This window comes from Symphalangus syndactylus, chromosome 17 (assembly GCF_028878055.3).
Source record: "Symphalangus syndactylus isolate Jambi chromosome 17, NHGRI_mSymSyn1-v2.1_pri, whole genome shotgun sequence".
NCBI classification, from domain to species: domain Eukaryota; kingdom Metazoa; phylum Chordata; class Mammalia; order Primates; family Hylobatidae; genus Symphalangus; species Symphalangus syndactylus.
Genome location: NC_072439.2, coordinates 84,133,374 through 84,161,356, shown reverse-complemented (window position 1 = coordinate 84,161,356; position 27,983 = coordinate 84,133,374). Strand labels below are relative to the sequence as shown.

At 37.3% G+C, this 27,983-nt stretch overlaps 1 long non-coding RNA gene across 1 annotated transcript; it reads right to left on the bottom strand.

The window, feature by feature from the left end:
* Nucleotides 1–5,888: 5,888 nt before the first annotated feature.
* Nucleotides 5,889–27,350, bottom strand: LOC134733323 (uncharacterized). The gene is made up of 3 exons (XR_010116795.1): nt 27,186–27,350; nt 18,880–18,977; nt 5,889–6,023 (listed from the first exon to the last, which is right to left on the bottom strand). It is a non-coding gene; the product is annotated as an uncharacterized lncRNA (long non-coding RNA).
* Nucleotides 27,351–27,983: the final 633 nt, after the last annotated feature.

Here is a 27,983-nt window from a genome sequence, read left to right as displayed (position 1 = left end):
TCTATGTTCTGTATTCTTTCTAGAAAAAGAGTCCTTATATATTTAATATTTGCACTTAACTGTTTTAATAAAAGTTGTTTTCGTGGGGGAAAAAAAAAGCCGTATTTCTTTGTGAACTATACCTGCGGGGAGCCTAGCTGTTTGAACCATGAGGCTATAAAAAAGGCTCAGGAGTCCACCTGGTGGTTTCTTACCCTAAATGCAAAATAAATGCTTAGAAAGAAAGGGCCTTGTATAAACCCAGTTAAGTACAGGAGTGATCTAAATCTCGGGCTGATTTTCGTAAAATGTCTTGCCTATAGACTCACAATGAATTAGTTTCCTTATCCAAGTCCAGGACTCTTCTAATTGTCTAATAAGATTGCCGTATATCCCAACATATGGAAAAGAGTTATTGTGCTTTCTGAAACATTTAATTGCTATTAGGGAAGCTGTGGTTTGCCTCTTCTCGGGAGAAATAATTCCGGTACTGTGCTTTTCCCCTGCCCAATACTGTATTTTGATGCAACAGGATATTAATGGCTAGAATGAATTAGGTCTAGGAAACTGGCCAACGGTCTGGCCAGTGCCACAGGTCAAATAGGCTATAAATAGAGTCCAACCAAGAGAGGAGGAGAATGACAGAATAATGCACATGTAGGTTGGCCAGGCAGATGGCTACTCTCTTCATTCAAAAAGCACTTAATAGCAATTCCTGCATGTACGGAATTCCAGGTCATCATGGTCTTTACGGATAACTCTGTGATAACTTATCTGATTGTATCATAATCATTTAAGTCCGTGTTTATCTCCCTTATTAGTCTGGAATCTATAAGGGCAGGGACTGATTTATCTCCGCACCCCTTGGCTTGAGCAAGTGCTTGGCACATCAAAGGTGACTCTACATTATTAGACAAACACTCATGATTATTATTGTAACTATTGCTCTTTTTGTATTTACTATTATTACTTGAATGAAAAAAAAACCTATCCAAATTACTGGTAAATAATGAATTTTAAATTTCCCCCAAACGATCATTTTAGAGAAAATACCCGGGAAAAAGGGATTTAGTTAGTTGATGAAATATTGTTTGATCTTACTCAAAATACACTTACTTTTATTAAATAACACAACCTGGATTCTATCTTCTATAAAAATACTGATAGAATATTCTCCTTTTCAATTGTGTCAGTGGGGTGATTGACAGATATGTGCTGAGACTGACTTGTGTGTTCAAAAACTAGTGCTTTACAATGTAGTTTCCTGAAATCCAAGATTCAGGAATATTCTGTTATTCTCCCTAGTGGGTAATGCCAGGAACCCTGCTATGTGATCTTACAAGCCTACCAGCTATTTTGAAACCTCACAAATTTATCTATCTCTTCTTGTTTTTTTTTATAGCTTTGTTATATGCATCAAAATTATTTCCAGCACAATGCTAACCTTCTCAGGGATACATATGTTTAAAATAAAAGGGATTGGGAACAAGCTTAACATCCTTCTCTTAAAAGTAGCATACATTCTTAACATTAAAAGAAGCTGCCTATGACCTTTAAGAATATATAAGAATAGTCCTATAAGAGCTTTTTCTTTCCTCATTTGTAAAATAATTTATACACATACACTCCTAATTAACATTTTACGTATACCTTCAGTTTTTTCCTCCCAAGCACTTGTGTTTATAAAGACACTGCTGTTGAGAGTAAATAATGATACAATTTTGGCCTTTATGATTCCAAACACCAGTAATGTCCTTTCCAGGGCCTTTTCACGATTTGTCTAATCCTCTATCGCCCTCACCATCTTAGGCTAGTTGCTGTTCGTGTCCACAAGAGATGAGCAGCAATACCATTATAGGATTCCCTAACAAAAGACTTCCACGATCATTTTCTAGCATCTTGGAGATTGACAAGGTCCCCTCCTGTTTCCCAAGCCCATTTCCCCCCCTATTCCTGGTGATTTCTTTTCTTATACACCAGAAAGAAAGCACCTCGCTGAGTGGTGACCTCTCTCGCTACATGGATACCTGCTAGAAACAACAAACCTCACGTGTTAAAACTGCCCCTTGATGTGTTGGGATTGGTGTGATGGTTCCTGTTTGATATACTGGGCTGCTTGGAGCTGCCTTTAAAAAAATCAATCCATATTAAAAATAAAAGTTCCTTTTGAAAATTACTCTTCTTATTTCTTTGGGGGGGTTGCGCCACAAACCAGCTAAAAGTGCTGAAAAGTGTCATATAATGAAACCACCAGGACTCTAACAAGCCAGAGGAGGAGAAAATGTCTTGAGTAATTACAATACTTTTTGCTTTTCAATCATGTTTCAGTTTATCAGTAATGTCTAGTTTGTTTTCTTGTTGAGAAGACTGCAAACTTTCAAAATATTTATAAGAGGTCAATTTTAATCTTTTGTCCAGTTTATTTCAAATTGGCCAGTATATATAGATATATAGACATATATTTGTTTTAGAAAAGTATGAGAAATAATTGCCTATGAACTTATATCACAGGGCATAACTTTTTATTAAAAGTTAATAACAATCTCCCTGAAACTTTATCCTCTTTTTACTAGTAATTTTTGCTAGTAGATTTTTGTTTCATTATGTGTGTAAGTCAATAATGTATGCCAAAGTAAATCATTTGAGAAAAGGAATAAACAATTTTAAAATACAGAAGAGCCTTTAGAAAAACAAATAATTAGAATGTTTTTGGTAAACTTTTCAATTGGAGAGACTCCCTGGTTACATGTGTTTCTTAAAAACCTATGTTTATCATGTGCATATAGGTGCATTCATATTTATATGCAGATTCTAAATATACATACCTGCACTTTCATTTAAAAAAATATATGTTTATAATGTTCCTCACATGACTAGGTTCAAACATAAACATGCCAGGTGTGGTAGCTCATACCTCATTGATGAGGTGGTTCAGGCAAACAGCCAAATGAGAAAGGGTAACTAATGGTGAGCAGCTGTGTTGGTTTAAAGGGCCTGCTAAAGGATCTAACCTGAGCAGGGTAGTTGCAATGTATTAACCACAGATAAGAGTTCACTTGGTTTTTCTTTCACAACCCAGTTAATATACGGGAACATGAATGCCACTCCTCCTGTAGACTCAAAGGATTAAGACAAATTTAGGGTAGGATTTGAAGAGTGTAGAAAAGCATATGTTCAGCCTTTACTTGAATAAAGGAATGTTCCTATCAGCCTAAGGAATTAAGTTTTGAAAAAGAAGAGCTTCATAATTGCACAGAGATTGGTCAACTGTTTCTCAGATTTATGACTGGATTTAGGCGGCAATCAAGTCTCAACTCCTCCAACTGGCTCAAGGCCTTCCTTAAGCCAAACTCCCTGTACTGACTCACCTTGAGCTCCTCCAGTTCCCTGCTGTGATCTGATTCAGTTCAGCGAGATGCCTTTTTTCTGAAATTGTGTTCAGTCTGTATCCTTTGCCATGTGAATACTCTTGTAAAATGTCTTTCCTGTTTTCAAACATTATGGCCTCTGCCATGAGACCTTCTTAGGCATGGTAATATGCAAAGTGCATGGGCTCGCCAAGTTGGACAGATCTGGGTTTGAATTCTGGCTCATCTACTTACTTGCTACGTTTCACTGGGGCTGTTTTATTCCTCTGAACTTGTCTCTCCTTCTGTAAACCAAGATGATAACAATAGCTCCTGTTTTAATTGAGCCCCACTATAATAATGCTAGCTATCGTTCATAAGTTTACATGTCAATTAATCAAATCCTCACAGCAATCAAGGGTATTTATTTTAATGACCATTTTATAGATGAAAAAAACTGAGGTTCAGAGAGATTAAGAAAACTGCCTTAAGTCATAGAGCTAAGATTTAAACCCAAAGTGGTTTTGTTTGTTTTAACAATTTCATGGCCAAATTTTTCTCCTCTGTGTCATTCCTCTAACTTACCTTACAGAGCTTTAGTGAAGATTATAAATGAGATATGTAAATTATTTAAAACGTAATAGGCATTTAATAAAGTTTTTATTATTCATTTATTTTAGCCCACCTATCTTTTAACATTCGTTTGTCTATAATATATATTTTGGTATTAGCTTTAGTCTTTTAAATTTTTTTTGGTTAATTTGTGGACTTATCTTACATTTCTGTATGGCTGATTTTACTCCTATACAAGGTAGGAGACTACGTGCGAGGTATGATTTAGGGGAGATGCTTTGCAAAATTTCTATGCTCTTCCTTAAGGAATAGTGCAATGCCTTTTATTCCGTGATTAACATGGGGACTAAAAATGCAAAGTCTCGGCTGGGCGCGGTGGCTCACGCTTGTAATCCCAGCACTTTGGGAGGCCGAGGCGGGTGGATCACGAGGTCAGGAGATCGAGACCATGGTGAAACCCCGTCTCTACTAAAAATACAAAAAATTAGCCGGGCGTGGTGGCGGGCGCCTGTAGTCCCAGCTACTCGGAGAGGCTGAGGCAGGAGAATGGCGTGAACCCGGGAGGCGGAGCTTGCAGTGAGCTGAGATTGGGCCACTGCACTCCAGCCTGGGCGACAGAGCGAGACTCCGCCTCCAAAAAAAAAAAAAAAAAATGCAAAGTCTCCCATCTTTGAACTAAACGTATTCATTCAAATTAATCTCTGTTGAGTATCCAATAGGCATTGGAAATGGTTTTAGACAATAGGCATATGAGATAAATAAAATGGAATCTCCTTCCAGTCTGACAATTCCAATTCAATGTGAGGAGGGGGACTACTTGCGTAGAGTTGCTGTCTGACGTAGTAGCTGTTAAACACATGTGGCTATTGGGTGCAGCTAGTCTGTATTAAAAGGTACTGCAAGTATAAGATACACACCAGATTTCAAAGACAATATAAAACATGTAAAATATCTCATTAATAATTTTTGTAATGATTACATATGGAATGAGAATATTTTGTTTATATTGGAATAAATAAAATATATAATGAAAATAAATTTCATCTGTTTCTTTTAATGTGGCAGCTAGAAAATTTAACATTCCACATATGGCTCATATTGTGGCTCACACATTTCTATGAGACAGTGTTGGTCTAGAGTAATTGGGGCGGGTGGAGGATGAGTTAGAAATTACCATTTCTATGTATTTCATTTTATAAAAATCAAATTCTGCTGTTAATAACTGGTTTGTAACTATGTTTTTCCCCCTCAATAATATAGGTGGATGTCATCCCATGGCTGGATGGTGGTTCATAATATGGATGGATCATAATTTATTTAGCCTGAGCCTGTGAAAAGTTGCGGATTTGAATAGACTAGAAGAAGTAGAACTAGAATCATGGGGTAAAATATAGGATGTCACAATTAGAGGGTATGTAGACGTTTCTGAGGCCAAATGCCTCATTTGAGAGATGAGAAAACTGAGGGCCAGAAATGATGACTAGTGTTTCTTTTGGCTCTTTATTTTATTTTAAGCTAACACTTGAGCATTATTCTGTATTGTGCTCTGTGCTAAGCACTATCTCAATAATCTTCATGATAACCTGTGAGGTAGGCACTACTGTTATTTTTACTTAACAGGTAAGGAAACAGAGACTTAGAAGAGGTCACCTAACTAAAAAGTGACAGAGCTGAGACTTGACCAAATCTACTTGATTTCAGCCAGAATTGTTACCATTTCATTAGAAGTTGCCAAATTTTTAGATTTAACAAACAATTTTTTAATGGAAAAAAAACCTACACTTATCCACATCTTTTTTTTTTTTAAGCAATAACACAACTATTACTGCAATGATGTCACCACTATCTCTTATAGCCATCATTTCATAAAGGTAAGAGCATTTGAAAATAAATAAATTAGTTTTACTTTTTAAAAAAACAATGTTACTTTATTGCCCATATTTTTCAGATTTTACCATGGAGTGGTGAAAACAGGGACACAGATAGGCATTGGGCTGGAACTGGTGGTAGGGAACTGTGCAGGATGCTGTAGGAGAAACTCAGTGCATGTAAAGCTGGCTGCTGAACTATGAGCAGGCTCAGATGACTCTAGTTTGCTGGAATCCTCTTCAAGTTCTTGCGATACTGCAAAAAAGTGTCAGCCCTTGCCATAGTTATCCTGCGTTGGGTAACATCCTTCATTGCATGGGTACTTTACTGTATCAGATCTGTGTACTTGGATTATTTATCATTCTAGTTTTTTTTTTTTTTTTTTTTTTTACATCTTAGTTGCTCTACAAGGATGCAAAGCACTGGGTGTTTTCTGACCCCCTCTTCACATAAACTCCTTGGCCTTCAAGAAGCTGGCTCCATTGCCCTGCCTTTGTATTTTGGAGCAGGCTGATGAGACGGACATGGTGCTTTGGCTGTCACTATGTCAACTCTGTTCTTATATACGGTTGGCATCTTCTTGCTCTGCTCTCCTTTGCCAGCCAAATAATTCTAAGTACCCATTGCAAATACAATCCCTCTATGGCTTGATGCTTCACCAATTTGGAGGTTTTCTAGAGACTGTAGGATTAAATTGGTATGTTATAGACTTTGTTATTCTTTTTCAAACGCATGTACCATATTAGCACATTGGCCATATTAAATGATTATTAAGTGGTAAGTGTCTTTGAAGAGTTTTTTAGTTTCTCTGGGGAAAAAAACAAGCTACAAATTTTATTATCAATAAGCTTAGTGTTGCTGTCATTTTTGTGCTGACTTCATTTAGATAAGACTAATACTTAATGACTTTGAACTAAGTAAAACAGCAAAAACAATTCAGATTAAATATCGGAGTCTCCACAGAATTTAGAATAAAATGCAAGTAAAAAATTAAGAATAGGGGAGAAAAGGAGGAACAGCATTAGAATGTGGTGCTGTGTCAGTGCTGGTGAATGCTTCTTAGGTTACCAGGCCAAAGAATGTCTACTAGAATGGAAATAAAAATCTTTATTGTTACTTTTATTAATTAGAAAATAAATCCTTGTTTTTACACTTCATGTTTTGATTTATAATATTTCAAATTAATTTTAGGTAATTGATTTCTTACAGGAGATCCCGTTAAATTGCACATTGAATATAATAAATGTTGAATGATGCCAACATTTTAATCTTTCTCCATTTGGGAAATTGGAGTTCTAGTTCCCATTTTTCCATAACTGTTTTTTAATTGATGAAGGAAATTTTTCTTTTATCCCAGGGTTACTAACCTTCCTCAGCCTTTTGTGTATTCCCCAATCAAAAGGTTTTTGATTATCTAAAGAAATGACACCCACTGGTTCGCCTTTATAGATCATTTTGTTACCTCTTTCAAAGCATCTTAACAGGTTGGGGAGCCCAGATTTACCCTAACAAAAGCCAGGCTGGTCGCTCTCTTTTGTAACCTCCTCCTCTAAGCAATTTATAACTTTCCCTTCAGTGCACAGCTGAATTGGTTATACTGGGATCCAAGGGCAGCTGTGGGGGGTCCTGGATTGTTTTCAGGGGTCATCAGAGGATCTTTCTAGAAAATTATGGCAGCACTGAAAATTCTCAGTGCCCAGAAGGGTGAAGAGAAAAACTTCTTTTTTTCAATCCCTGTTGATTTCTGTTTGTTACTTAATCTTTTAAAATTATTTTCAACTGCTGGAAGTTTAGATTGTGTCCTGAGTTACCTTAGGTTTAGGGTAACTGCATAATGAAAACTAGAGGAAAGATTAAAGTGAAGAGGATTGCTGAGGGGGAAAAAAAGGTAGCCTTGGGACATAGCCTTGGAAGGGAAAGAGGAGGAATTTTTAGAATCTTAAATTCTTAAAAGATTTTTTATTTTTAATTTTTGTTTAGAAATTTGGAATTTAAAATCAAAGGAATCATTAGACATAATGAAGATAAAACTCGTGCTATTGATGAATTAAACTGTGCAATGTAGCAATTCATTCGTGCTCTTCTTATTTTTTCTATTACACAAGTGATACATACTACTTTTTGTAAATATTTTAAGCGGAAACAGAAGCATAGAGTGAAAGTTTCTCTTTATCTTCCATTCCTCTTCTTAAGGAAAGCCGTTGTCCTCAGTTTGAGATGTACCCTTTCAGTCCTTTTCTCTACTTATTTACGTGCACATATACAATACAAATATAGAGAATATATTGTTTTTGTTTTTATATAATGGGATTTATACTATATAAATTATCTTGTGACTTGCTTTTTTCACTTTATAAAATGTCTTGGAACTTTTTACATGTTAGTACATATAGAGCTACTATATTCTTGTTAACGGCCACATGGTATTTCATAATATGGATATAGCAGAAACTATACAACTGGTGCCAAGTTAATAGACATTTTCTATGTTTCCAAATTTCTGTTATTATAAGCATTAGTGCCCAAACATCTTTGTGCATGTAAGTATCTGCAGAATTTCTTGGATATAGAACAGCTGGCCTGATTCACTCTCCACTATTATTAGCATACTAAGACATCCTCTAACACATATGCCTGCCTCCATGATCCATTGCACATGGTAAGTCATTTCTGAAAATGCGTGTCATGTTGCTCTTCTGCTTAAAACCATTTGATGCCTTCCTCTTCCTTTAGAATAATGATCCAACTCCTTCTTATGGTTTATCAAGTCCTGTCTAGCCACAGCTTACCTGTTAGCTGCAATTTTCATGGTTTTTTTTTTAATGTTCCAGCCAAATGGAGCTACTTCCAATTTCCTCAGTGTGTCCTTCACATATAGGCATTTACACCACAATTTCTTCTACCTGGACACCCCTCTCAACCCCCAAATTTTACTCATCTTTAGATCTTAGTTTGAAAGTAATTTTCCCTGGGAAGCTTTCCCTAAGCCACTCCAATCTCCAGCCTGCATCCTACTCCTGTACACCCATGTGCATCCACCTACCTGGGTAAGGTGTTCCGGTACGTATCCCCTTATAGCCTCAGCTCTGCACATTGTGAGCACCACCTTATTTGTATGAATCCCCCACAAATCTGTAATTTTTATCTCTATCATACCACTCATTGGTAATTAATATCCATGGTGTCACACTAAGCAACATAGATTCGAAAGTATCTCCTAAATTCTAAAAAACACGACATTATTTCATGAAGCCTAGCACAGCGCATTGCAATAGAAAAAGCATTTCTCTGATCTAGGCAATCTTGAGTGGGAAGGGTGCTTGTGGCAGTGCTGAGGCAGAGAAAGCAGGGGAGACTTAGGTTTCTTAATTATCCAACAACAGCCTGTGGTGGGGCCATTCTGTTGAAAGCAAAAGCTAAAGTAGACTCATCGAATCACCATGCTGGAAGGGTGCTTAGAAATCATCCAGCGTCTTGCTACTCCAAGTATGATCTGTGCACCAGCAGCATTGCATCACTTGAGAGCTTTTTAAAAATGCCTCATCCCTTACATACTGGATCAGAATCTGCATTTAGTAAGCTCCCAGGTGATTTGCTTAAACATTAAAGTATGAAAACGCTACCCTAATTCTCAATCTGACTCTATATTAAAATAATCTTGGGAACTTTTTTTTTTTTTTGAGAGGGAGTCTTGCTCCTGTTGCCCAGGCTGGAGTGCAATGGCATGATCTTGGCCCACTGCAACCTCTGCCTCCCAGGTTCAAGCGATTCTCCTGCCTCAGCCTCCCAAGTAGACTACAGGTGCCTGCCACTACGCCCAGCTAATTTTTGTCTTTTTAGTGGAGACAGGGTTTCACCATGTTGGCCAGCCTGATCTCGAACTCCTGACCTCGTGATCTGCCTGCCTCGGCCTCCCAAAGTGCTGGGATTACAGACGTGAGCCACCTCATCTGGCCATCTTGGGAACTTTTAACCAATCTTAATGCAAGGCCCACCTCCCAGAGATGCTAATTCTGTTATTCTAGGGAGAGGCCAGCCAGGACATTGTTGTTACTTTTTAACTTTCCAAGTGATTCCAAAGTGTTGTAGCTGGAATTCAGATTTCTTGACTCAGGCCCTTCCTCTTCTAATGGTACAGATAAGGATGCTGTAGACAGCAATTTAGTGGCTAAGTTGTGTTAGAACCCACGTTTTTTTACTCCATTTCCGTGTCCTCTCCTCCGTAAGACAGCCTCGGAGTGATCACTCAGCAATCCTACAAAGGCTATTCTGATAGCTAAGCTTTATTTTTCAGAGGGAAATTGTGTTGTCTAAGGTGAGTTCACAGCAACAGGACAATGCATGGGAACTAAAACGTCGTTTGCTTTGTTTCCCTGTACTTCTCTTCACCAAGCATTCTGTCAGATCAGACTGTTGGCCCTACTCAGGGTCTGATGTGACATCACCCACAGAGGAGTCTCTGGCTTTATCCTCTGACAAGGAGGGTGTGCTGTGCCATCCTTTTAACTGAATCTGAAACACACCTATAAAATGCAGCCTCCTAAAAATATGCCCTTTCAGAAAAGACCACCTTTTAAATTCTAAATTCCAAAGAAAGGCCACAATCTCAGGAAGCATAAATGAATCCCCAGATAATTTGACACCTGCACCTGAAACCAGCAAGTTTGCTGCTGAGTTTTGGTTTCTAAAGAAAAATCTTTCCTGGGCTCTCATTTACTCCTCAAATGCTGCTGTTCTCAGCAATTGGAGATCAGCCCCCACCTCAGGTGCAGGTGAGAATGTTTGCTGCTCAACCAGCTGGTAATCCTAGGTGCAGAAGTAAGTGCTTAGAGCAGTAGTTGGGAGGGTCTCAATGCCTTTTCTTTTGGAATGTGATATTATCACTAGATTAAGAGGCTAGACACCTGGTGAAGAAATATTAGCCTTATTCTGTCTGGGTGTTTTTGATGTCTTCCTGGATTATTGCTGGTTGGAGAATTTTCCATTCTATTAAAAATTACATGACACTGAGCTCCTCAGAAATAAAAATAAGAAAATAGAGAAATGTAACCATGGAAAATATATATTTAATAAGAGGAAGCTCTACATAGATGTCTTCTTTGTTTTTTGATTATTTTCAAAGTATAGATTGATTAAGTTGAAAACCTTCATCTGCAAATGGAAACTTCATGGGGCCAGACCAAGCATTTATAAGTTGATTTACTTAGATTCAGTTTACCCTACAGGTGAAAGGAAGTAAGGGTTCATTCATATTTCCACGAGAATGGCAAACCTTACTGTGTAGCCTGAAAGGCAATTATTAAAAGCTCTCGAAAGTGGATGCAGATAAAAATGAACAGTGCACATGTGCCCAAAGACAATATGTTGTTCTAGAATGACACTGGTGGGAGGTGCAATATTGGAAGAAGTTTAGTTAAACTTAAGAAGTGAAAGCCCCTAGAAATGATTGAGGGGAAAATAGACACCCATTCTCAAAGGCTTGGAGCATCCTCAGAGCCTTCAGGGCTCTGATATTTTGGGGAGTCTTCAAATTCTCTGACTTTAATATGTGTAATAAGTGATGAGTGACCTATCATTTCAAAAATTCAGGCCAATTGAAAATAATCTGGTTAGAACTATAGAAGATTCTTCTGTTTGTGATTCCCTATTTAATTTCTTTGAAGAATTATTATTAAATCTTTTTTCTAAAGCTCTTGCATATGCTTGTGGAGAAGTAAAAAACTTAAATAGAAGAGAAAAAGAAAGAAAGAAATGTGGTACATAACATTTTTAAAAACCTAAAAAAAATTCATCGAGGCCAGTAGGCTTTTGTTCTTGTTCAATTTTTTTAAATGAAATATTACAACTTACAGAAAAGTACAGTACTGTATTAATACCTAAGTATCCCTGTTTGGTTTTCTAGACATCTTGCCATATTTGCTCCAAATTATTTAAGAAATACACCTTTACGGATATAAGTGAAGTCCACTGGCTACCCCTCCACTATTGCATTCACTACGCTACACTGCTTTTATGCTTTTACTACATATGTGTGTATCAATAATCACTAGATAATGTTGTTTTCCACAATTTAAAAGTTCAATACACAGTAATATGCCACATATCTACTGGTACAAGTGTTATTTATTTTGCTCCAAATTGTGTTTGTGAGCTTTTTTCTGTGTTGGTTCACAGAGCTCTAGTTAATTCCCTTTACTTTATCAGTTGTATGACCATGACACGCTATATCCATTCCCCTGTTAACGATGAGTATATATGTTGTTTGTCAGCATTGTTTATATTACTTTAAAATCTTTTGCATGTCTTTTTGTGTGTAAGATGAAAGTTTTTCTAGCTATATACCAAAGACTAGAATTGCTGGGTCAAAGGTGAACAGGTCTTCAATACTACTAGCCATTGCCAATGTAGCAGAACTTTTTCATCGGAAAGAGATGTATTATAATTTTGAATTCCAATGATATAATTTTAAACCCATTGTTAAGTCTCATTGTACACTGTGGATTTGCACTCGATAGCCTGCCTCTGGGACATATGCTGTGCTCTCTGATCTAGGTATTCAACATGACATGTTTGCCTTGTGTGCTCTTCCTTCCTTATTCCTTCTTACTCCTGACAATAGCAATAACAAAATGGTAAAATGCAACTGGTTAAAACGTTTTTACCTTTAAACTTACAGTCACAAAAGACTGGCTCAAATAAATTGTAATTATAGACAAAAGACCTGTAGATTAAATTAAAAATAAATATCAACTGAAGGGCTCGTTTAGAAATAACAAGCAAGTTGGCAGGCAGGGGAGGGGGGAAATTATCTGCTATCTAAAGCTAAGTTCCAGGTTTTGCTTGCAGGGAGTAACCTACTACTAGTACATTAACTAGCTAAAATTATCTTTCCTTTGGTCCTATTTCCTGATACTGTTAGGTAGATGGGTTGTAGAGAAAGACCTAGAGAAGTTTTCAAATTATGATAAATTTTTATCATCTTACAAACAGAGAAACTCAAGGATTTCTGTTATATATACCTTTTCAGCAATATTTAGCATAAGGGTTCCAGAATAGACAGATTTATTAAAATTGATTTCTTAAGTTAAATTGAGCCAAAACAACATCATATTAGATAAAGATTACTTTAAATAACGTTCAAATGCTAAAATTAGACACTGAATTCGAAGGGAAAGAGTTGTATTATTTTCATTTGGTTTTTCTATTTTTCTATATATTCTCTCTATATTTCTATATCTCTGGTACTTCCAGATGATTGAAGTGGAGTAGTTAGTTTAGGAGCCTTGGGCCTTTGTCACCACCCTAGAAAAACCTTAAGGTTCTCACCGAGGCTCAATAATGATCAGTAAATATATACATATATTTGTAATTCAAAGTGCATTCAGCCATCCATACATGTATTACTGATTCCTTTTCTGAAAAGGTTGTATGTATCATCATTTAATATGTACTTAGAAGTCACTTGCAAGGGCATGTATTGGGGTAAAGATAATGTATATAGACATGGCTTTTAAAGGAGTAAAATATTAGCTGCAGTAAGTTGGAGTGTCCAGAAACAGTGCCCATATTCTCAACTCTTGATCTCTTTCCTTACATCTGGCTCCAACACTTCCCCACTGTTTTGTATTTTGAAATAGGAAACACCCTCACTTTTGAGAACCAGATCCCTTGCCCCCTTTCCAATTTCCATTCTGGGCCTTGTCTGAATGTATCCCCACTTTATTCACTGTCAAATGGTAATTAGGCCCTATAATAGAGCTTCTTTAATGGGCTGAGTGGTTCAAACTTTGGCCATATTTTCAGTAACAAAAAAACTGGTACATTTTGGTGGAACTCATCATTCATGATCTAAGTATTCAATTGACAGGAATAAGAAGTAACAGTGGGTTTCTCGGCTATCTGCCACAGGACCAAGGGAAAACAATTGTAGAATACATTAAACTGTAGAACTTAAAACACTAAATTGTAGAACTGTAGATTCTTCTACCATTGGAAGGTGCCATGTCTTTCCACCCTGATCTGATATTGCTCCTTAACCTCTGAATATGCTGTGCTCATTTTTCTTTTAACATGAAGACTTTTTGATATAGGTTCCACTAACCTTGACTTTTCTCCTGTCATAGTCATCTATTTAAAATTCTACCCATTCTTAAAAGTTCAGTGAAACCTAATCTTCTTAGATCATTCTTTGAGGATAGTAGCCCACAGTCCCTATAGAGCCAACAACAGAACCTCTGCTTAAGCATCTCATTGATTCATCTGACATATAATCATGCACTATTTTGTAGGAGCAAATTATGTACCTTAGTTCCCTTCTCTCCAATAGACTGTAAATACCTTGAGGATGGAAGCCATATGTATTTCCTACTTTATCTTCTAGAGCCCTAGCACAATTCTGAAGACATAGTGAGCATTTCCTAAATTTAATTAGTTATGTCTTTTTCTTGACTCTTGCCATAGGTTAATATATATACTTTCCCTATAGAAGTATATATATTCTAACAGCAAAAACTATAGCTAAGACTTTTGCGTTCCACATATAGCAGTTGATCAATCAGTATTTCTTGAGCAAAGGAGAATATCATGCCTCTGAAGAATGGTGTGATTGAGCAGTTTAAACAACCGTTTCCTCTTAAGGATTACGCTATGGAACAAGTGAGCAGTATAGCATCTGATGTCTAATCTGACAAGTCAGTTCTTCAGATGCCAATGGCCATATTGGATTGTTTCTAGTCAGAGAGTAACAATGGCATAGGGGTGTTTTTTTTTTTTTCCCATCATTTAATCTATAGCACCTTATGCAGTACCGGCATGTAGTAGGCCATTAGTAAACATTTATTGAGTTGAAACTGAATAAATTCAACAGGTAATTCAAGTATTTATTGAAGTTGTATCACTTACCCCATTATGTCATTTAATCCTTATAACAACATTTCAGGAGGGTAATTGTCCATCATTTTACAGATGATGAAACCAAAGCCCAGAGATATTAAAAGCACTGTCCAATTTCACGGCTAGAAAAGGACAGAGTGGTGAATACAAAGTTTGCTTTGCTTTGCTTGGGCCCTCTAAACCCAAATCCCACATCCCTTTTGTTACATCACACTGCCTTGCCCTCAGGAATTTTATTTTGCTGCATGGGCCTCAGGTTAATGAATATATCTCCTAGTCTCTAGAGAAACCTCATACTGGGCCTGTCTACCTAAACTTGGTGGAGGAGTAGTTTCAAGGATTGACGCTTGAAAAAGCTAGTTGTATATTCATTGAAAAACTTAACGCTGCTTGGGAAGAGACTTTTGACATTAAACAGGCAAGTAGGCAAAGACCTATGACATTCGTTTCAAAGGGAAATATTGCTTTTCACAATTGTCATTTTATTTTATTACCATAATTTTACCTTTTTAAGCCCATTTTCCTTGATCTGAATTCTGGTTATTTATTTGCCCTTCTTACTTCCCCATAAAGGTGACTACTGGAACAAAAAGTGGCTCTTTACCCTTCACCTCCCCCCTCAATCTCAGATAGTATGGAGAACACTAATCTTATTTTTAAAATTATCTGTTTATATTAAAGGAAAAAAATATACCCCCTAAAATAATATAGGGATTTGTGGATTGGCTTTAGAACTGGAAGGAAACTTACACATTGGTGAAGCTGAGTGACTTGATCAAGGTTAGTGTTAGCTAACCTCTTAAAGTATAAACCTAAAACGGACCCTAGAGATCATCTAGTTCAACCCCTTCATTTTTCAGAAAAGTGAACAGGTGCACACAATCCCAATACCTTTCAAGGTAAATATAATGTCATCCCACAATGACCTCGCTTCTAGTTGCAGAAATGACTGATGTTTTGTGTGCCTTTGTGTTAACTTAAGGTAGATTCTTAAATATACCTGCACCCCATAACTATAGTGGGCAGAATTGAATGTTCAGTAGCTTTTTGGAAACCTCACCATGGAAACAAAGGTTTGGATTCTCAGATTGGATTTTGCCGTTCTTCCTCTAGAGCGGATAAATTGAGGCTCCTGCAGGCATGGGTCCTGTCAGATGAGACTTTAAATTTCAAAGTAAAAGATTCTTCTCGGCAGGATATTAAAGCATGTTGTGGTGCACTATTAGTAAGGAATGCAGCCTGTCCCAATTCTCTTGGCCGACCCTTTGAAAACCATGACTGAGGGAAAAATCTTGTTCTTGGCCTCCTGGATTCTTAGATGCTCTAAAGAAATGTAATTGCTTTTTATAGCTAATAGACCCTTAAAATTGCTTCCAAACAAAGTATGTCTAACTGCTGATTTTTAATATAGTATAATGAAGATGTGAAAAAGTCAAAATACATGTTTTTGAGCATATTAAAAAATATTCTTGATGCCCAAATTGCAAGAGCTTTAGAAAGTCAGTTCCACCTCTGGGAGGTAATTTTTTTGTGCAGAGTGAGGACCTGGTTCTATAACTTAGAAAATGGAACAGTTGTTAGGTGGTCAGCTAGAAGAATGGGATTAGAAAGTAAAGGGTTTATTCCACCCTTATTTCCAAGCTGACACAACATGTTTTAAGTGGATGGTGTTTGGTTTCATTACCTTAACAGCATTTCCCTGTGCTCTTTGATGCATCGCTCCAGTGCTTAGTAATTTAGTAACAGGTTGGAGATGGACTGGGGGGTAAAATGAGACTCTGTCACCATAGGGACAACTACTTGCCTCTTATTTTTGAATTAGCATGGTAGCAGAAGGTGACATTTTGCCCCAGGGTTCAGGGGAAAAATAAAGTTAGAAATTATACCATACATATAAATTTGTTGAATGGACAAGTCCTCCAGAATCTGCTCTTAAAGTACCAGCTGATCAGAGACTGATGGTTCTAATCAACTCAACGTGAGACGTGATAATTTTACTAGTGTATAAAAGAAAAATATGAAAGTTTTCATGACAAAAATTACCTGTTCATACTTTGTGCTCTTGTAAGACTTGGTTTATATAAAATGCAGAGGAGCTGGTTTTCTAATCTTTTGAGGCATGCCATTAATTATTATTATTAGCCAAAAGGGCTGAATGAAATCCTAGGCATAAAAGTGATCAACTCCAGATTTAATATTGGGTGTATGACTTAACTTTTACTCCATTTTGCCTGCTTTATATTAGTCTTAGGGCACATCAATGACTATGCTTCACCAAATCATTTGAACAAAGGAGTTTCCTATAAATACCTGGAACAGCTATCAGATGAGACAGTATACATACCATATTTATTTAAAAAAAACTTTGTCACAGTTACAATTTCCAAATATCTTTGACTACAAAAATTATATGGTTCAGCCAATAAAATTCACGTAGAACACTGGAATAATCACTGCAGTCTTTTTGGCCAACAGTACAATTAGAATAATCCCTGCAATGTTGTTTAGATCTTAGAAATGCTGGTATTACTTCCTTTTGTGATTGTGTCTTTATTTTGAGTATATGCATCTTGCAGCTAAAAAACTAACCTTTGGTTAAGATCTACACTGAATGAAGAATAGTTAGAAACTTCACAGGGAAAGTTGCTATTTAACTTCCCCCCGCCCCACAAACAATGCTGATGATTTACAGGAATTTGTAGTTTCTTGGGTGCAATATTTTTAATAGAAGCATTTCAGAGATTTTCAAGTGTTCATGGACACTGGAATTCTGGACGGCACAGTAACTTTTAAGGTTTCGGAAAGGTACAGCATTTAGCTGCAATTCATGAAATGATAGCAAATGCCATGGATTTTATTTCCTGGGACACCAATTGACTTGGGTAGGGAAAGTAAGGGATGATAAGCTATATGATTAGAGATTCATTCAAAAATTAGAGATTCATTTACATTAACAAGTATTTCTTTTGAATTCAAATGTTTTCTGAAAGTGCTAATCAGTTATACTTTAGTGTAAATTTCCTTAATTAGTTCAATAAGATCGAGTATTTTCGAGAGAAAAGGAAGAGGGGGGTTTGATGTCACAGAAGTTGGATAAGGGAACTGAATGGACAAGAATAATAATGGTAAAAACTGAACCACAAGGCATGGGACTCCTGCCCCTTGCCCAGACTCTTCTATCCCTGGACCCTTCCCAACTCATCTTTCCCTTTATTAAGAGAATTTTTAGACTGCCCTATCCTTAGAGAGCTCTACAAACTCTTCCTTGTAATGCAGGTGTGCCAGAGAGTTGAGAGTTCACTCCTAGGTATAAAATATTATTTTTAGGAAATAAAGTACAAAGCAATTAACCTCACCTCCTCCCAACCTCCACCTCCACTGCCTTTTTAAAGAGCTATGATAAGAGTGAATAGTAAAGCATGGCAATAGAAGTCTACCTAGAAGGTAATTCATGAACTTTCTAGTTGTTTCTACTTATTTAGAGTCAGTTAATCATTCAGTCTTTTTGCATGTGAGTTTGTGGACCCTTTTGCATGTGGCTGGTTCGCTCAGCATGTTGCTGAAGATGTTCAAGAACAAGCTGATTGGTTACTTGCTGGAGATGTTTGTGAAAGGGTTTATGCAATTTTGAGTTGGGCTATTAAGATAGGCCAGGCGTGGTGGCTCACGCCTGTAATCCCAGCACTTTGGGAGGCCGAGGCGGGTTGATCGTGAGGTCAGGAGATCGAGACCATCCTGTCCAACACGGTGAAACCCTGTCTCTACTAAAAATACGAAAAATTAGCCGGGCGTGGTGGCAGATGCCTGTAGTCCTAGCTACTCGGGAGGCTGAGACAGGAGAATGGCTTGAACCCGGGAGGCGGAGCTTGCAGTGAGCTGAGATCGCACCACTGCATTCCAGCCTGGGCGACAGAGTAAGACTCTGTCTCAAAAAAAAAAAAAAAAAAAAAAAAGATGGGTTGGGTTGGTTCCCTCTAAGGCCTATGCCAATATGAGGACTTAGGAGAGGGATGGCAAATAAGTTTCAACAAAGTGCCCGTTTGATCAATTATTAATGTCTACATAATGTCCTTGGTTGAAGAGGAGTTCTGAGACCGTGTCCAAACTCTTGGAGAGAAACTTTTGTGATCAATTAATGTCCACTTTGTGTAAAGAGCATTAGTGTGTATAGGCGTGTTTGCCATCTCTGTTCTAGAAAACTCAGCAAGTTGATTCTGACCTGCATTTTCATGCGAAACTCTTTCCATATCTTTCTGTTCATGTTCGATGACTGAATCTTGAACCCCATCCAGCTATTGTACATGACAAACTGTTGGTCTGAAGAGGAAACAAGAGAGCATGGTTCAACATTAGGTGCATTCTTAGAAAATAACTCCGTATATTTATGAGTAGGATTTCTCAAATAAAGGGCAATACTTTAAAAATGTAGACGTTTAGATAGGTGTGAGATAATTTGCTGCTATAGCTATAATTAAAAGTGTCAAAAAAGTTGATATGTGATCTTACAAGGCAATGCAATAACAGACCTCAATGTACAACCCTCTATTTAAAACATGACCTGTTGCATGTAGCATCGTTTTTGAGTAGGACTAGCTTTGAATCAGTCTCAAGAAATTATTGCCCAGGTTCATGTCTTCCATTAGTCAACCACAGGATTTCCCCATCAGGGCATATAAAGCGAGACATTAGATGTGTGTGATTTATATGAATTGCTGTTTGCCGGGATCTGTGTGAAAGGCTGTCAAAAGGGATGTTGCCTTTAATCTAAAAGTACTCAGCTGTTGGCATTTTGGCATTGTCCTTACTCAGAAATGAAGATATGAGATTTAAGGTATTTCTGAGGAATTTTCAATAATTGCTAGAATCAATTTGAGTTCTGTGAAAACCTGTACACATCATTGGAGTGAAAACAAAGGACTATTCATATGGATGATCCCTTGCCAAATTGGGCATGTGAAAGCTTATAAGAATTTGCTTATATACCTTAATATGATGAATTAATGCCTTAAGAATATAACTCCTTCAAATGCCTTAAATTTCAAGAGGGTTTTACTAACCATGTTTTCTTTTAAGAATGTGATGCATTTGGAACAATATAGGTGGGCAAATGATTCTTTAAGCATTGTGCTTGGCACCAAAGAGGAATTAAAATACAAGGTTTACAGATTGTGTATGCTAATACATCAACAAAGCTAGAAAGTGGAGAGATCAGTGCTGGTATTTTCTCTCATGTTGAGCGATTGTAGCAAGTATACATTTCTCTAAATAGAATGGGCACATCATTTTGGTCTGATTAATCTTAGCAAACAGAGGTGAATTAAAAATTCACCTTAGAGAGACCTTAGTCTCAGCGTGAGTTGAAATCATAAAGTTCTCCAAGTTGTGGATGAACAAGAAAATTAAAGATATTTTTCATTATGTTATGCAACGTGCTTTCCATATGTAATACATTCCTCCCAGACTTTAGCAATAAGATAGTATTTCCCTTTCAAATAAACTACATACCTTCCTTTATAAGACAGTAAGCCTTCACATTTCCCTTGTTGCATTGACTGCTAGGAGTCTCAGGGCTATATTTAATACTCAGTATCAGAAACAATATCACTGTAGCTTCCTGACACAATAATGCTTTTTTTCCTAGGTGATTTCTGTTCTGCCTCAAAATGATTGCTACTTTACAAGTGCTATAAAATTGTAAGTCACATCAAATCCTTTGTTAGGATATAAAATAAAAATATCTAAGAGTTGTTGAATAATGTCTATGTTCTTTGAACTTAAGATCTGAAGGAAAAAATCTGGAAATTTGGGCCTTAGCATTGTCCAAATAGTTGTAAAACTAAACTTAAATGTGGCAGGGGCAGGGTTGTTGTGTGGAAATGAAAGTTGAGAAATAAAGCTGAGTCCATCATTATTCTTTATGTACTCAAGACACTACTGATATCTCCTATTTTTTCACATGGTATATCGCCACCCCACTGCCGTGGACCTTATGTCTGTCCATGTTTCACCTGTATTAATCCAGCATCTTTGGAAACTTTGCTCAAATGCTGACTCTTTCTTGAAATCTCTGTATAGATACTCTTGCTGTTAGATGCTTTCTAATTCTTTTGATACTTATTTTTCCACTAATACTCCTTTATCATTCACATTATTATTATTTACCCACATTCATCTTATCTCCCCACCTAGCTCCTAGACCATTCCTTCTCAATCTGCCTACATATTGGATCACCACAGGAATATAGAAAAATGCTGCTGTCTGAATCCCATTCCCAGAGATTCTAATTTGTTTGATCTGAGGTGCAGCCTGGGCATTGTGGGTAATTCTATCTGAAGCCACAATTGGTGAGGTTAAGCCACTGTGTTTATAAAGTTAATATCATTCTTAGTCATCATTCCTTGCTCTAAGAACAGTATCTTGCACCTAGTAGGTGTTTGAAAAATATTTATTGATACATCTGGCAGAGCAGCTGTTGAGAAAACTTTTATTCTGTCAACCTGATAATCTTTAGAGAAGTATGATTATTTTTGTCTCATTCATTCTTTCCTTTATACAGCAAGTATGTATTAAACAATCTTAGTGTAAAAAAAAGTTTGTGTGTGAAGTTAGAAGTGTAGTCCAGATTTAGTTCCACCCTTGGCCTGACCTCCAAGGAAAGCTGTATATAAAAGTTCAAGTCAGGCTAGGTGCAGTGGTTCATACCTGTAATCCCAGCACTTTGGGAGGCTGAGGCAGGAGGATCACTTGAGTTCAGAAATTTGAGACCATCCTGGGCAATGTAGTGAGACCCTGTCTCTACAAAATTTTTTTTTTTTTAAATTAGGTAGGCATGATGGCATGCACCTATATTCTTTGCTACTTTGGAGGCTATGGTGGGAAGATTGCTTGACCCCACGAGTTCAAGGCTGCAGTGAGCTATGAAAATGCCACTGCAATCCAGGAATGAGACCCTATCTTGAAAAAAAATTATCAAGTCATTTCTTGTTCTACTGCTACTCTTGTTAATTTCTATGTTCCTACTGTGTGCCAGACACTGTTCCAGGTATTTTTTACTATATGTGTTAGTATAATTAATTGCCACACAGCACTATTTTTGTTTTACAATTAACAGAGGTAGAGAATACATCTATAGTTTCAGCTCTAAGGCTGGGATTCAAACCCAAGTGTGCTTGACTCCAAATCCAATGTTCTTTGCACGTACCAGGCCACTACTAAAGGATCTATGCATATGACTGCTGTTTCATATGTGTATATTTAATATGGATAATCATAAAATGTTTAATTTTAGGCTTGCCTTTTCAAGCTGTCTTTCCTGTGGTTTGAAGACATGGTGGTCATCAGATGTCATTCAGTGGGATTCATTCACTAATCTTACAAATATGCTGTTTGATTATAGTTAGTCACAAATCCCTCTAGACAACTGTTTCTTCCAGAGCCTGTTCAAGGCCTCAGCAGTGGTGGACAGCCTGAGTATGGCCAGTTTGCTGGCTGACATAGGAGGAGGAATCGGAAAACCACCCAGTCATCCTGTGACTCTTTAGTTGCAAATGTAAGGACACACTCTTGGGCCCCCTATGAACAATGCCAAACAAAGGTTTTTAAAAAGCAAATGAACAATCAATAAAAACGAAACAAAAATAGGTATCATACTGAAAATAACAGAGGCTTAGTCTTGCCTCCCACCGTGCCCCAGCCTCCTATACACATGCACACACACACACACACACTTCAAGACACTTTTGTTAAGCTTGTCTTTATTACTGATATTTTTTCCACCTCTCTGCAGTGATAAAGTAGAAGCTTGCCCATAGGTAAGATGTTTTCAAAAATAACAACTATGAACACAACAAGTTTTCAGAGAAAGGGAGAAAAATTGTATTTATTATTCACAATTTTATCTGTCCATATATAATCTCTCTCTCTCTCTTCCCCGTTTCCTCTTCTACCTTCAGTTCTCCCAAATTAGATGAGTTTAACAATCCAATAGCATAGTTTGGCTCTTTATGATACCAGGGTATTTACTTGAGTTATTTGGAGATGCTTTATTTCAATGCACATTTCAAGCAACATTTCTCACAAAGTGTGTCAACACAAATAGGTATAACACTTTGAATGTTCCTTCGTAGTCATTACCACATACTAAAACTTTGCCTGGTGAATTCAAACAAAACTACAGTAAGTTATTTTAGGTTAATATCACTGAATGAAAATGAAAGCTAGTGTTCCATTTTTTCTCTTTGATGCAGTTATGTGAGATATTAATGTTTGCACAATGATGTCTCTTTTCCTGTTACTATATTCAGACACATTATTGTAAAACAAAAACAGCCTATTGATGAGTATTTAAAGTGAGTGGGGTTATCAGATACTTCTTCAATTTAAACCTATATTTTTAAGGACATTTTTTCAGTGTTTGGGCCTTCTTGGCAGGGTTCCCTTCCATCATGCTATTACTTCTTTCTACTACTAAAGGATTGCTTTGTGTGTCCACTGAGCCAATATACTTACAAAAGGCAATAGATAACCCTTCTCTTCTTTTGTTTAATAAATGAAAAGTTCAAAACTTTTAGCTTCCAAAGAACCAAAAGGGCCAATACAGTATTTGACAGGCATAGAGTTAAACTTAACTAAGAAAAGAACTGTACAGTGGAGAGTATTTTGTCATGTGTAATCATCATCAGGAGAAGAGGCTGGAAAAGTAGCAACCTTGAATGGCAGATCCTGAAGGTTTTGATAAGGCTTTATTTTATGGATTGGAGAACCAAATAGGGTTTTTACTCTATAGAGTGACATTATATTTTAGGAGGTTAATGCATGTGATGGTTATGGAAAATGGATTAGAAACAACATAGAAAGTGGTCTCAAAGTGCTTCCTAGACCAGAACTCATAGGTTAAAAATGTGAATTCTCAGACTCCTACACAGACCTCCTAAATCAGACCCTGGCAGAGTAGTCTATAATCAATGTGTTCACAATCACTCCAGGTGATTCTGTTGCACACTAAATTTTGAGAACCACTAGACTGGAAGAAGGAAGACTTGAAACAATTCACAAACTGTGTCTAAATTACTCAGCATCCAGCACATAGTAGGTACTCAATACATACTTTCTGAATAAATCAATAAAGCCAAATGTGACAAATGCCTAAACTAGCAAAGGAAAGGTATGAGAACCACGAAAGATTTTAGTTCCATTTGCAATTCAGTCAAGAGTAGAATTAGGTTTTAAATGAAAGTGATTTTATAAATAATTTATAAAATTGTCTTTTATTTGACAATTTTCTTGCTTTCCTAGTAGTTGCTCATTCCAAACTCAAAAATAAATAAAGTGGGAACTTTTGGTAGCTTGTACCTGCTTCTACAGAGGTCCTGGGTACATCTCTTCCACCTGAAAGAAATCACTTGGTTAAGTAATCAACAAGTTGGCATCAGTGTGGCAGGGAATGGTGGCTTAAGTTCTAAGACCATCAGAAAATATGATACTGGGAACTACACACAGTCCAGGATGGAGACAGATTCTGAGTGGTTAGAGACAGATTCTGCATGGTTGAAAACAGGAGGAGGGGTCAGGTATTCGTTGAAGTTGCATTGGCATTGTTTCTTGAAGAAATTCTAACCTTGCAGCAGAAAGACCAGATATTCAATCATTAATGTCTTTGATTGCTAAAGGTAAATGTTCACTGAGAAAAAGGAAGATGTATCAGTGAGAGAGAAGAACCCCAAAATCTATTCTTTACCAGTCAGTATGCTGGAACTTTACAAACATATCTTATTTGGTCCTCATCATCTCACCACGTGATGTTAATATATCTGTTCTATAAGGTGGGGCCAGAGACAAAAGTTTGTCCAAGGTTAAAGAGCCACAAAGTGGTCGCACTAGAATACAAACTCACACAGTCTGACTCCAAAGCCTGCATTTTATCTTTTAATATTCAATAAAATGCGTGTGGTTATAGTTTCAGTAACTGTTCTGAAATACTTTATAAAGTATATATAATATTTAAAATAAATATTGAGGATATAGTTGTATGTAGCATATAAATTGATAGTTTAAATAAAATGTCTTAGACTTGAATGTAGGAGTTTCGAACAGAAAGACAATCTCCTGCTATAGTGCGTGTTGTCTGGGAAAACTGGAAATAAACTGCTGCATTTTGGTTCTCAGTAACTTTAGAGCGCATATAACTTTCCGTCCATCCCGTCTGGTCTTTCTGTGTTTTCTTTATCAAATGTTTTAAAATATATTTGTATGTATTTCAATAGAAACTGTTTTTTCTGTCAGTGGGATAAAATCAATACATTCCTCTTTTTCCCCCTTACATTTGATGTGTATTTATCTTAAGCTCTGAAATGGCCTAAGTTACACAAGAGACATCCAATTATACTTCCTTAAAGGATGAGGTCTTAAAGTGCTCGCATTTCCCCTTCCTCCTACATAGATGTTATTTGCGGGATCACTTGGTAACTCGGTCAAAGCAGTCTTGGATGCAAGAGCTTGATTTGAGCTGGTCTTTGATTGGCTAGAGGCTTAGGATCTTAAAAATTGCATTTGTTTTCATTTCCAGTGCAAAAGGGTATCATAATATTTACCTTTTCTTGGGAGTGGTGGTGGTGGCAAGGAATGACTGAATTGGTTAATTAAGTCAAATCATTATGACAACTCATTTTAGCTCCTTAAAGGAAAAATGACATAAGTTAAATGCACATTCTACGTATTTTATTCTACAAACATGCCTTGTAGTGCTAAAAATTTAGAAGTCTTCTGGGTAAAATGGGGTGAAGACTAAGGAACTTTTAGAAATGTTTAAATAATATCATAATTACTGTTTTACCCTTTTTAATGTTTTAATCCTCACTCCTCACTTTTAACAACAAATTCCTATGGGAACAGCTTGAATAGTGCTTGATGCTTTCTAAGACACTCAGTTTATTTGGGGTTGTACACGAAAAAAAGCAGGAAGCTGTAGAGCAATACTCCAACATAAGGACGTATTCCTGCTTCCTGCTTTTGTTTTCTCAAATCCTAGGAATTTATGCAATGAAGGAGTAAAAGTAGGGCTGGAGTTCAGCCAATACACACTGGTACAATTTCTGTATTAAAATACTGAAATTCATCTCTATGAGTTAATAAATAACCACTACTCTCAGTGCCCCCTGCCTCAACACACTGTCCCAGCCTCCTTGATGTAATGCTGGGGCTCCTTTAATCTCTTGCATCCAGCAAGGGGCTTCCAGGACCCTGCCATGATGTCTGTTCTACTTGCTTGTGCCCATGACTTATTGGTGTTAAACATTTTGAATATCTCCCTCTGTGCCCACAGAGAAAACTTGGAAGATCAATTATACTAGTTACATTGAAACTCTTAATAAATTAATTTTGTCTTCATTGATATATATATATATAAATCTTCTTGGACCTTAATTTCTGCTATTGGCCCTTCTATTATTGCTTTAGGAACTTCACACTAATGCGAGATGAGAGAGAGAGAAACAGCCATTAGGAAACAGGTTTGAGGGCCCACAGGCCCACATTGGAGATGAGTTTGGCCATATTCAATTTTATTGAACATCTTGAAGCATTTAAAACAATACAATGTCCTGTGGAACTCAGATGCATACAGCCAGGTGCTTTTCTCTTAATATTTAAACCCATTTTATGGAAGATTTAATCCATATGTTAAATCTTTGACTTCAAAAGGCATTCCTTGAAAGGCTAATAGAAATGATGAAAAACGGGTCTAAAGATTATGTTCAAAGATGTCATTTATGGATTGGGGATCAGGGTCTGAGGAGAGAGAGAGAAACTTGGGGGAGTTTCATGAAGTCATTTAAGTATGTAAAATGTTCTAGAGCACAAGGGAACTCTTGACATTTCATAATCATAGAATCTTTTTTGATCTCCAAAGAGCATGTTTTTGAGACAGTGCATAATATAGCTATTTGTTCTCTTAGACACATCTCAGGGAAGAAAAAGAAGTTAGGAAAATGAGCCCATTGTTTTTCAAAATTACTGACAAACTTCAAAATAATTCCAAACAAACCTCAAATAAAACATTTTCCCCCTACTGTGAATCCCATTTAGACTGTTTGGGTCAGTCTGTTTTAATGAGTCACATTCACGCTGACACATCCACACACTTCAGACAAAGACGACTGTACCTCTAAACCCATTTAAAAATGATAGATGACTGTCAGCTTTGTGAAAGCAGCACATGCAGTGGCTTGATAGTGCAGAATGAAAGCAATCTACAAGTGCAAGTCTGTTTCTTTTGGCAACGGAAGGAGTTGCTAATGGATTCATCATTTCTGTTAAGCATGAATGTCAAACAAAAAAACATTTAGGGCTCTATTCAACTGAATTTCCGGCTCGACGCTTGCCAGCCATGGAAGCCCTGTGACTTGGAACCTGCGCAGCCCAAGCCTGATTCTTGTTTCCAGAGTTCCGTGGGGCCAGTGCCACGGAACTTGGAATTCTGCCGAGGGCTCCTCCTCCTCTCTTCACCTCCCCCTCTCCCCTTTTCTCACCAATCGCATGAAGCCGCCAGTCGTGCTTCCTAAGTGAATGCCTTCTATGGAGCAGAGCTGGTTGCCAACTCTTACACCAGCTGACTCCGCCTCGGGATCACATAGGAAGTCCATTAACACCACTCAAGAAGGGATGGCAGAGTGAGGACTTCTTGTATCCAGAGATTCTGGGGGCCTTTATGCCTTGGAATTCATTGCGGTAGAGTGGGCATCACACGCCTCCTATTTTGGCGCCATAAATATGCAACATGTCCCGGACCCTTTCTACAAACAAAAAATAAACACAAAAATAATAACAGTTAAAGTGCCTGGGCTCCAGAAATGCCACGTTAGCCTCTGAATGGACCTTGAGAGGAACCGGGGAAAAATTCTGGCCTTAGAACACAGCTATTTTTTATATCCTTAACCACCGAAGAGCTCCCTCTGTCTGGGAGAATGGCTTCTTCAATTGAGCACACAGTGGACAGCTGTAGGAGTGTGCTGAGCCCAAACACATCAGTAGCGTCCGCCCTGGCAGGAGAGAGGTTATAGACCCCAGGCCCTCATATGCCAGGCCAGTGCCAGCCCTGCCAACAGCTGTGTGGTCTTGGACAAGTCTCTCCACCCCTCAGTGCCTCAGTTTTATCATTTGGTTGTTTTTGAGGATTAAATGAGATTAAGTGAAATCGGGAGGGTAAACTATAAATCACTACACAAGTGTATATTATTAACTGAACTGTTTTAATAAAATAAATTAATAATAAATACTAAGAGCTAATGTAGGATGGTCTAAGGGAGTTTAGAACAGAGAAGCAAAGA